The sequence below is a fragment of the Oncorhynchus mykiss genome, chromosome 4 (assembly GCF_057628025.1).
Source record: "Oncorhynchus mykiss isolate SJ-2025 chromosome 4, ASM5762802v1, whole genome shotgun sequence".
NCBI lineage: Eukaryota > Metazoa > Chordata > Actinopteri > Salmoniformes > Salmonidae > Oncorhynchus > Oncorhynchus mykiss.
In genome coordinates this window covers 72,302,786-72,313,702 of record NC_143025.1, presented here as the reverse complement: position 1 = coordinate 72,313,702, position 10,917 = coordinate 72,302,786, and positions in this window count along the sequence as shown.

Genomic DNA, 10,917 nt, shown 5'->3' with positions numbered 1-10,917 from the left:
TAAATATACAGTATGGTTGTTGGTATATCTATAAATATACAGTATGGTTGTTGGCATATCTATAAATATACAGTATGGTTGATGATATAGCTATAAATATACAGTATGGTTGTTGGTATATCTATAAATATACAGTATGGTTGTTTGTATATATATAAATATACAGTATGGTTGTTGGTATATCTATAAATATACAGTATGGTTGTTGGTATATCTATAAATATACAGTATGGTTGTTGGTATATATATAAATATACAGTATGGTTGTTTGTATATATATAAATATACAGTATGGTTGTTTGTATATATATAAATATACAGTATGGTTGTTGGTATATCTATAAATATACAGTATGGTTGATGATAGCTCTGCTTGAACTTAGAAATGATGAACTGTAAGATCCACTTATTCAGGAGTTAGGATGAATCAACCCAGTCAAACATTACATCATTGTCAATAAACTGGTACTTTACAGTCCATTTCCAGCTGCTATTCACCTTCATTGATTAATTCAAAGACTCCTAAATTGGTGTCTATCTGGTATTGGTGCTCTCTCTCTCTCGCTCTCTATCTCTCTCTCTCTTGCTCTCTCGCTCTCTCTCTCTCTCGCTCTCTCTCGCTCTCTCTCTCTCTCTATCTCTCTCTCTCTTGCTCTCTCGCTCTCTCGCTCTCTCTCCATGGCTGTGTATCTCAGCAGTGTAATTGGAGTAAATGACAGGAGAACATCTGCTGTGCATAAGAGAGGGGCCAACACTTTAACATGCAGATGTCTCTCTTCATCTGCATTAATTCAATAATTACTGCAATGCAATGGGGGGATTTTATTTTTTTTATAGCTTAAGACAATGTTATCTGTGCCAGTTGGTGATGGGAGGGGTGTGTGTGTGTGTGTGTGTGTGTGTGTGTGTGTGTGTGTGTGTGTGTGTGTGTTAGTTTGTGTGCAGGCGTGCACATGTGTGTGTGTATATTTGTGTGTGTGTGTGTGTGTGTGTGTGTGTGTGTGTGTGTGTGCGTTTGTGCGTGCGTGCGGAGGCTGAATGTGGAGAGGGGGTGGGGGGGGGGGGGGGGGGGGTGTAGATTATTATACCATTTAGCCAGAGCAAGCTGTCACATAGCAGAGAATCCCACTAATTCCACCGTGCCCTTGGCGTGTCACTGATGGGCTCCGAGTGACCGATGATGCCTTGACGCCGCCACTTGGCCACCAGACGACCAGCCTGCTCTTTACTCTGTGTGTGCATGTGTGAGTGCGTTTGTGTGTGTGGGTCACGGCGGGTGCTCTTAATCACTCACAGTTTGGAGGTTTGGCTCATAATAGGTAAGGTTAAGGCTTGGGGTTATTAGGGATTGATTATTGTTCATGGAAAGACTAGGAAAAATGACATGTCAAACCTTGTGCTGTTTAAATAAGGTTTTCATTTACCTGTGACTTTGGTCTGATCATTTCTGCATACTGGACAAATCATGCTTTGGCTGGTATTGATGATTGGATAAGGAAATTGGACCATTGAGGGTGTCAGAGGGCAGTATTTTCATAATAAAGGAGAAAGTGACTGCACTATCAAAAGGTTACTTCTCACATATCACATTCATCAAGAGCATTTATAAAGCAATCAGACAAATCTAATCATAATGCCTATATTCATCAGCATAACACTGTGCAACATGACTGATATCTTTACTAGAATGTTAATTTAAAGGGTGACTGTATGAAATGATCCAAAACATAGATCCAAGTATTACTGAAGCAACGCAAACAAACATTACAATACATGTACTGCAAGACAATGGTATGCAGCTGTTACAGAGATAAGCAATAAGAAGGCAACCAGGGTGTCTCTCCTCTGACATGACTATGAAAGCAGTCTAAAAGCAGGGACTGGTCCTCATCAGGGCTAATCATACCACAGCATTGAGGGCAATGACCCCGGCCCATGATCTTACATCTCTCAGGGCGCGATAACAAGGTAGGTCATTTGGAGGTTAAGTTCACTCACTGGCTCATAAAACACAATCACGCATGTGCACGCGCACACACACACCACACACACACCCACACACCACACACACACACCTCGCTTTCACATGCCAGCTAAACATAGGGACAAAGGAAAGTATTTGTGTATACTTGGCAGGCCAACTTCCTTTGATTGCTGCAGTGTGAGGGTAGGAAACAATGTTAGGGTAGGAAACAATGCACATGAGCTATTAATAAGTAATGGAGAAAGAAAATTCCTCTAAGATGAGAGGAGAGGAGAGGAGAGGAGAGGAGAGGAAGGCTCAGAGGAGGTAGCTAGTGACCACTCTATTTACAGATTCACTATACAGAGATACTGTTTACTGGGCATTAGTATGTGAACACTACTCTATACTTCCTGGTAGTAATATATATTTTAGTCTTTAAGATCTACTTAGTTCGTATTTATTATTGACCCTGCTTCTGCTGTCTTGGACTAGGAGTAACACATTACAGTGTTCTTATTCCCATGTCATCATTTATTTATGTACATTCTAACAGGTATTGGTATCACACTGTTGGTATTACAACAGCAAGGTCGCTCATGATACAAGCCAGTATTCAACATCCATCCATGTCTGAGGATGCCGGGAGATTGTGTGTAAACCAGCCACTAGGGGCAACATTGAGCGCTGTTATCATCAAGTAAGTTTTGGTTTCGCTAGGCTGTTGTGTGCAGGGATGGTGAATGGGTTCAAGCTCCAGCCTCTTACTCCACAGGTTGAAAGTTTGAATCCAGGCTTAGAAAGTTTCAGATGTTTTGGTTTTAAGTCTATCCCAAACCTTAACCCTTACCTCAAATCATATTCATCAAGAATTTGGAGTTAATGCCTTAAACAATTTGAAATTTGACATTTGGAACAACTTCGAAACTTGACATTTGAGAAACATAGATGAACTAATTTTGACGTGAGACTGTGAGAGACGATCATACTCTCTCCTTTCTAAAAGTGCCCAGTTAAAGAGCATAAACTCCTGTGTGCTAAATCCACACCGGCCAGCGGTCATTAGCATAGCTAACAAACCCAGAAAGAGCAACAGCGGGAGAGAACAGTATCAGTCTATTAAAGGGAAGGAGTGGGGGAGAGGGGAGATGGAGGGAGGCTATTGTTCTCCTCTGATTTAGCCCTGGTGTCACTGTGCAACTGTTGTCACTTCTAAGTTTAGCTGGACGGCTCGCCTGGTGGAAGGAAGGGGAGGGAGGCGGGACTGAGGTGGGGGGCGACACGGAAAGACAGTAGAAGACAGGGTAAACGGAGTGGAGAGGCAGGAGGGGAGGAAGGGGGCGACAGGGGGAGGCAATGGACATCTAAAGGTGACAAGGGGGAAAGGAGAAGACAGAGTGTGTCAAGGGGAGGAAGGAGAAGATGAAGGAGACATGAAGACAGGAGGGAATGGCAACAAGCTCTCACAGTCTCACGTCAGAATTAGACGTTCATCCATGTTTCTCAAAAGTTGTTCCAAATGTCAACATTTTAAGTGTTTAAGGTTAAGTTTAGGAATTAACTCTAAATGTTTTATCTAAAAAACAACTTTATATCGCTGGATTGGAACTTGGAACACCAGATGAGAATGCCTCCATTCCCATCCACAACACTAGCAAAAAAACTAAACCTACTTGAAGGTAACAGAGCTCACTGTTGCCCCTAGTGGCAAGTTTATGTGTCATCTCCCGACGTCCTCACACATGGATGGATGTCGATTACTGACTTGTATTACGGGTGACCTGGCTGGGAATGGAGGGGTAGTGGATGGAAGACAGGAGACAGACACGAGACGGGAGTCGGCGACGTCGGTGGGGTGGTGGGTTACCGAGGGCTCCAGCTGTCGGCTGATAAAGAGGCTGAGGTCTGAGGCGTTAAGCCTCACAGTGAAAGCAGAGCTTACGGGAGTGACACAGGGCAATGGCCCCTCTCCGGCCCACACGGTCCTCAGCACAGAGCCCAGGCCAAAGCAAAGACACATGGATAAACAGGCCCAGATGACACTCCACGCCTGTAAAGGCGGCTGGGCTAAGATGGCCAGGCCGGCGACACGTCCCCCCCCCCCCCCCTCTCCAGTGAGCAGGGGAGACAGGGGAGGGGATAGGCTTAAGGCATGGCTCCCTGACAGGGATGGCTGAATGGTGGTGGATGATAGACATTGTCTCAGTGAAGTCACTGGGTTCATCACAGTACATACGTGGGCTGGGCCTGAGGGAATAGGGGAAGATCTTCTGCTGTTGATTCTTGACATGCACGTATACATATGTCTTCACATAGACAAATAGTCAAGTGCAAATGCACACACAGGTCATGTAGACGTGCTCACACACATTTGTGGACAGACAGTCGCGCGCGCATGCATGCGTACGTGCGGGTGTATTTCAAATGTTTCTTTTTTGCATTCTTTCAATTCCACCTAACAGGGTTTCCTTGAGAACTAAATCTACTTACGATTTATCGTTCCTTATCATCTCCCTTCATTCCAAATTATAATCCGGTTCATCTAATCCCTCTCTCCCTCCCTCTTTTTCAAATCATATTCATCAAGAGCATCCTCACTGACAGATCAAGAAATCACTGTTGGGGAGAGGTCTGAAGAGATACACTGTTTTTCTTCTGAAACAAATCAGATTCCTCTGATGTAATCAAGACGAGACGGCAGAGACCACGGCATAATCACTAAGGGACATGCCTGCCTTGCCTAGATATTATTAAAAATGGGGAGAAACAAGTCTTTAGATTGAAAGATTGAAAAAATGGAATTACAGTAAATCAGGGTAAAACTGGGGCAAGGTTGGCTAAAGCCCTCTGATACAGATGTGAGACAAATCTTCACCGTGTGTGTGTGTGCGCGTGTTTGTGTGTTTGCGTGCGCGCATGCATGTGCGTGCGCGCATGCATGTGTGTGCGCGCACATACAAATAATGAAATATCATATTGTCTACAGAGCAAGGGGAGTGCAAAGAAATCTGCACAGCTCAACTCAACTGCAGAAACCATATTTTTTCCCCAATCTGAGTGGGATTTTATTTTGTCTTAGTCCAGTGGCAACATAATCTAAAGACAACTGCTACAATTGGATTTGTTGTGAGATAATAACAGACACCATTAATAGTAGTCATAGCAACTGATGATACACCTGATTCTATAGTGCTGTCATGATGCACTATGCAACTGTGATGTTTATGTCAGTAGTTATAACACAAAATAATATTGTGTGTCCAAGACAACATTCACCTTGGGGACAATTAAGATGATCATCCTATATTTTGTCATGTCATATAGCAGACTATATTCTGTGGCAAATGTAAGCTGATTAATGATTGAGGCACTGAGTCAACTTCCTCTGATAACATTGCAGACTGTCGGTGAAGTCTGTCCACACAGTTATCGCTTGCAATGAAACACCACAAGAGGGCAGTGAGTGCATGATAAATGGGTTACATTAATCCAGACTAAGTGACAGGACGACATCTGTCTGTCGACAGCCTCGCATATGTGGGTGGGTAAGGAAAGAGAAGCTCTAACTGACTCTCTCTCTCTCTTAAGGTCAAGAGGTCACACAAATAGGAATAGTTGTGAACCAATTTCTCCACAGAACTGTTGCCATAGAATTACATATAGAATTCAGTAGGATCTCTGTGGCTGTTGCTCTGCTAATATAATACTGTGGTTTTACTTCAGTGCATTCTTCATAACCACCAGTAGATGGACCTAGTTGGCCCTGTGAGAACGTAAAGAAACAGCTATCTTCTGCTGGTTCTGTCTTGTCATGTTTTATTTTTGTTGGAGCAAACGCCCAGAGAATAAACTGTTTGATGGAGCAGAACACTTTGCATAAGTGGTACATTTACCACCAGTTTTCTCCAATGCAGATCATTCTTTGATCTGTGAGAACCAATAGATGTCATCAATAATGGAGACAGCCACTTGATAAATTGAAAGAAAATATTCCCATGGCCACACCCATATCTTAACCTATAACCAATGTTGGGGAAGACACTCTGAAAAGATACTATTACAGGTCAGGAAATGTGCCTACCAACTCACTGTACAGTATGGTTACAGGCATCCTCAGTCAAGGGATGAGACCTCTATGGCAGGAGCAGACTGGTTCTCATCTTACCTAAAGCGACACCCTACCTACTCCAGTAGGAGTTCTGAAGCAACCAGTCTGTCGCAGGCCACAAGTTTCAACAGAACAAATGTGGCAGAGTTTTTCAGCAAACTAGGAGAGGTGATAAATAAATAAAGCTTTGATGCCAATGACATGGAATGTTGATGAGACAGGAAGAACCACAGCACAAACACCTGATAGAGTGGTTGTGAAACAGGGCACCAAACAAGTTGGAGCAATAGCATAAGCGGAAAGGGGTACACTAGTGTCAATGGCATGTGCTATAAATGCAATATGAAACTCAATCCCCCAAACGTATGTTTTCCCACGCAGGCCACCTCTCCAGCTGCCTTCCAGGCCTCCTCTCCAGCTGCCTTCAGGTACACCTCTCCAGCTACCTCCCAGGCCTCCTCTCCAGCTGCCTTCCAGGCCTCCTCTCCAGCTGCCTTCAGGTACACCTCTCCAGCTACCTTCCAGGCCTCCTCTCCAGCTGCCTTCCAGGCCTCCTCTCCAGCTGCCTTCAGGTACACCTCTCCAGCTACCTTCCAGGCCATCTCTCCATCTGCCTTCCATGCCTCCTCTCCAGCTGCCTTCCAGTACACCTCTCCAGCTACCTTCCAGGTCCACCTCTAAAGCTGACTTCCAGGCCACCTCTCCATCTGCCATCCAGCACACCTCTCCAGCTACCTTCCAGGCCATCTCTCCAGCTGCCTTCCAGGCCTCCTCTCCAGCTGCCTTCCAGGCCTCCTCTCCAGCTGCCTTCCAGGCCACCTCTAAACCTGACTTCCAGGCCACCTCTCCATCTGCCTTCCAGCACATCTTTCCAGCTGCCTTCCAGGCCACCTCTCCAGCTGCCTTCCAGGCCACCTCTCCATCTGCCTTCCAGCACAAATATCCAGCTACCTTCTAGGCCATCTCTCCAGCTGCCTTCCAGTACACCTCTCCAACTGTCTTCCAGTACACCTCTCCAGCTGCCTTCCAGGCCACCTCTCCATCTGCCTTCCAGCACAAATATCCAGCTGCCTTCTAGGCCATCTCTCCAGCTACCTCCCAGTAAACCTCTGCAGATAGCCTGGTTCCTCTCTAGGTTTCTTCCTAGGTTTTGGCCTTTCTAGGGAGTTTGTCATAGCCACCGTGCTTCTACACCTGTATTGCTTGCTGTTTGGGGTTTTAGGCTGGGTTTCTGTACAGCACTTTGAGATATCAGCTGATGAACGAAGGGCTATATAAATACATTTGATTTGATCTGATTTGATTTGCAGTTGCCTTCCAGTACACCTCTCCAGCTGCCTCCCAGGCCATCTCTCCAACTGACTCTCAGTACACCTCTCCAACCGCCTTCCAGTACACCTCTCCATCTGCCTTCCAGCACACCTCTCCAACCGCCTTCCAGTACACCTCTCCAGCTGCCTTTCAGGCCACCTCTCCAGCTGCCTTCCAGGCCCTCTTTCCAACTGCCTTCCAGGCCATCTCTCCAGCTGCTTTCCAGGCGACCTCTCCAGCTGCCTTCCAGGCCTCCTCTCCAGCTGCCTTCCAGTACACCTCTCCAGCTACCTTCCAAGCCATCTCTCCAGCTGCCTTGCAGGCCTCCTCTGCAGCTGCCTGCCTGGCCTCCTCTCCAGCTGCCTTCCAGGCCACCTCTGAAGCTGACTTCCAGGCCACCTCTCCATCTGCCTTCCAGCACACCTCTCCATCTGCCTTCCAGCACAACTCTCCAGCTGCCTTCCAGGCCATCTCTCCAGCTGCCTTCCAGTACACCTCTCCAACTGCCTTCCAGCACATATCTCCAGCTACCTTCCAGTAAACCTCTGCAGCTGCCTTCCAGTACACCTCTCCAGCTGCCTCCCAGGCCATCTCTCCAACTGACTCCCAGTACACCTCTCCAACCGCCTTCCAGTACACCTCTCCATCTGCCTTCCAGCCCACCTCTCCAGCTGCCTTTCAGGCCACCTCTCCAGCTGCCTTCCAGGCCCTCTCTCCAACTGCCTTCCAGGCCATCTCTCCGGCTGCCTTCCAGGCCACCTCTCCGGCTGCCTTCCAGGCCACCTCTCTAGCTGCCTTCCAGGCACCTCTCCAGCTGCCTTCCAGGCCATCTCTCCAGCTGCCTTCCAGTACACCTCTCCAACTGCCTTCCATACCTTAAGGGAACATTTTGACATTCGCCATATGATTAGTGAGAAAGTCCACATTGCAAATATACAGTCCCTTACTAGACGACAACGTTTCTAAAATTTGCGGACGGTGGCGGGCCGTGCACCCGGGTCGGATCTTCCAGGAAGTCATCAAACGAAGTCTCTCGGACATTCAGTTTCCGTTCAATAAAATTTTCCAATTTTGGTCATTTTTCCGCTGTCCCGGTAAATCCCACAAGAGGGCGAATTAAATCATATTGCAAATGTACAAAACATCACCAATCACGACGTGGCCTTTTCTCCTAAACGGAAAAGACTTTGAAGACGAAACTTGGTGAGCATAGGTTTGGCATAATGGGTAGTTGGCCCCGAGCAAGATGGCGTCCAGGCCTCTACGGTTTTTGAGTTATGGCCATTTTTCTGGGATTAAAGGTCAAAAATGAAAATAGAGCAATAATTTTTCCGCTTCACATCAAAGTAAATTAACCTACGGTTTCAATTTAAAAAAGAACCAGCCATTTATCTATCATAATTTAAGACAAATCGTACAATGTCAAATTGGTGATGTTCAAAAAAAGGTGTTTAAAAAAAAAAGTTGCAGATCCAGTTGCAGCGTGTTCAGACAAATCTTTTTGAATTGTGTTTCCGAGCTATGCGAAATTTCTGTGATTTTCTGTGATTTTCTGAAATAACACACACACATTCAACCCTCTGTAAATAAGTCAGTTCTTAACATAAAGACTTAAAACTCAAAATTCTATAAGTGCCTACTCAAAGGACGTCACTTTCAGCTTCCTGTGTAAACCGGAAGTTCCTTAAAATGGTGTCATAGGTGCTGTTTCGAAGGTTTAAAAAGGTCTGATCTTTTCAAAACTTCATATGTGTTATTAGGCAACCCTCATGAACAGTAAATCAGTCATGTCTCCCAACAGATGTCAAATTTGCACTGTGCATTTGCAATATGATTCAACAGTGAAAAAACATCACCAAATGGACATGATGAAATCAACACAACGAGCGATGGAGAGGAACCACTATCACTGCCCGGCCATCCCGAGTTCATCAGGCCAGTCAAATTTGCATTTCTGCAGTACTTTTGAGCATGACAAATTCGTGATGGTAAATGCCCATTGAAACATACTGCAAATGCTCAGCTGTGCACCTGGCTATTGGAACGGGTTGCCAGGAGCACATCTTTTAAATGGTTTTTAATGCCATTACAGGGTAGCAAGGGGTCCACGATTGGGTAAGTAGCACCCCCCACCCGCGCCCCTTGTCATTTTGGACGTATTTCAAAATATAGTTAAAAAACAACAGTCCCACTTCTCCCTCACCATACATGCCTTCCAGTTCATCTCTCCATCTGCCTTCCAGCACACCTCTCCAGCTGCCTTCCAGTACACCTTTCCAGCTGCCTTCCAGCACACCTCTCCAGCTGCTTTCCAGTACACCTCTCCAGCTGCCTTCCAGTACACCTTTCCAGCTGCCTTCCAGTACACCTCTCCAGCTGCCTTCCAGGCCACTCCTCCAGTTGCCTTCCAGGCCACCTCTCCAGCTACCTTCCAGGCCATCTCTCCAACTGCCTTTCAGGCCACCTCTCCAGCTGCCTAGCAGCACACCTCTCCAGCTGCCTCCCAGGCCACCTCTCCAGCTGCCTTCCAGTACACCTCTCCAGCTGCCTTCCAGTACACCTCTCCAGCTGCCTAGCAGCACACCTCTCCAGCTACCTTCCAGGCCATCTCTCCAACTGCCTTTCAGGCCACCTCTCCAGCTGCCTCACAGGCCACCTCTCCAGCTGCCTTCCAGGCTATCTCTCCATCTCATTCCAAGTCTGTACCCCAGGAACTGTGACTCTGATTAAGTGAACATGTCCAACATTCAGTCACACACACAGACAAACAGCCCCCCCCCCCCCCCCCCCCCCCCACACACACACACACCACAGACGTTCAGATGATAAGCTTAGATTTTGTTTGTTTGAGAAAGACCATTTAGTAGAGGGTAAAATAATAAACATGTATTATTATTTCTGCCAAACAAAATGTAAAACATGGCAATGATGCTCTCATGGTCTAAATAAAGGCATTCAATAATTAGTTGCATGTCATAATTTATGCCCTTTTTTTATGTTACAAGATCATCGGGTAAATTGTAACAATTCACTCCTTGTATTTAAGACAACACCATGCATTTGCAGTTTGATTTACATATATAATAACCACGTTATAAAGGACAGATGTAGGTTGTTTGTATCAAGTTTTGAAAACACTATCATAAACGATCTCTGAGAAACTGACGAAAAGGTGAAAAGTGTTAGAACCATCCCGGTCTTCCCTATGAACCTCCTGCCACATGATGACCATGACGGTCATTTAAATCCTGCTAATATCTCAGCGCATGAAATAGATCATTGTTGATTTGTGACTCTGATACGATTGATGTAAGGTTGTTTAGAACTCTACCATCATCAGGATATGTCATGAGAATTCTGAAGAAAAAAAACTGAATGAAATTATTTTTATTAGCCTATCATTATTATTCATAACCAATGAAGACGAATATAATTTGTTCTATCCAGATTAGAATCAAATCATTAATACATATTTTACCCACTTCTCAGTCGGAATTTAAAATGTGTATTGCACATGATAGAAATGTGTCATCAT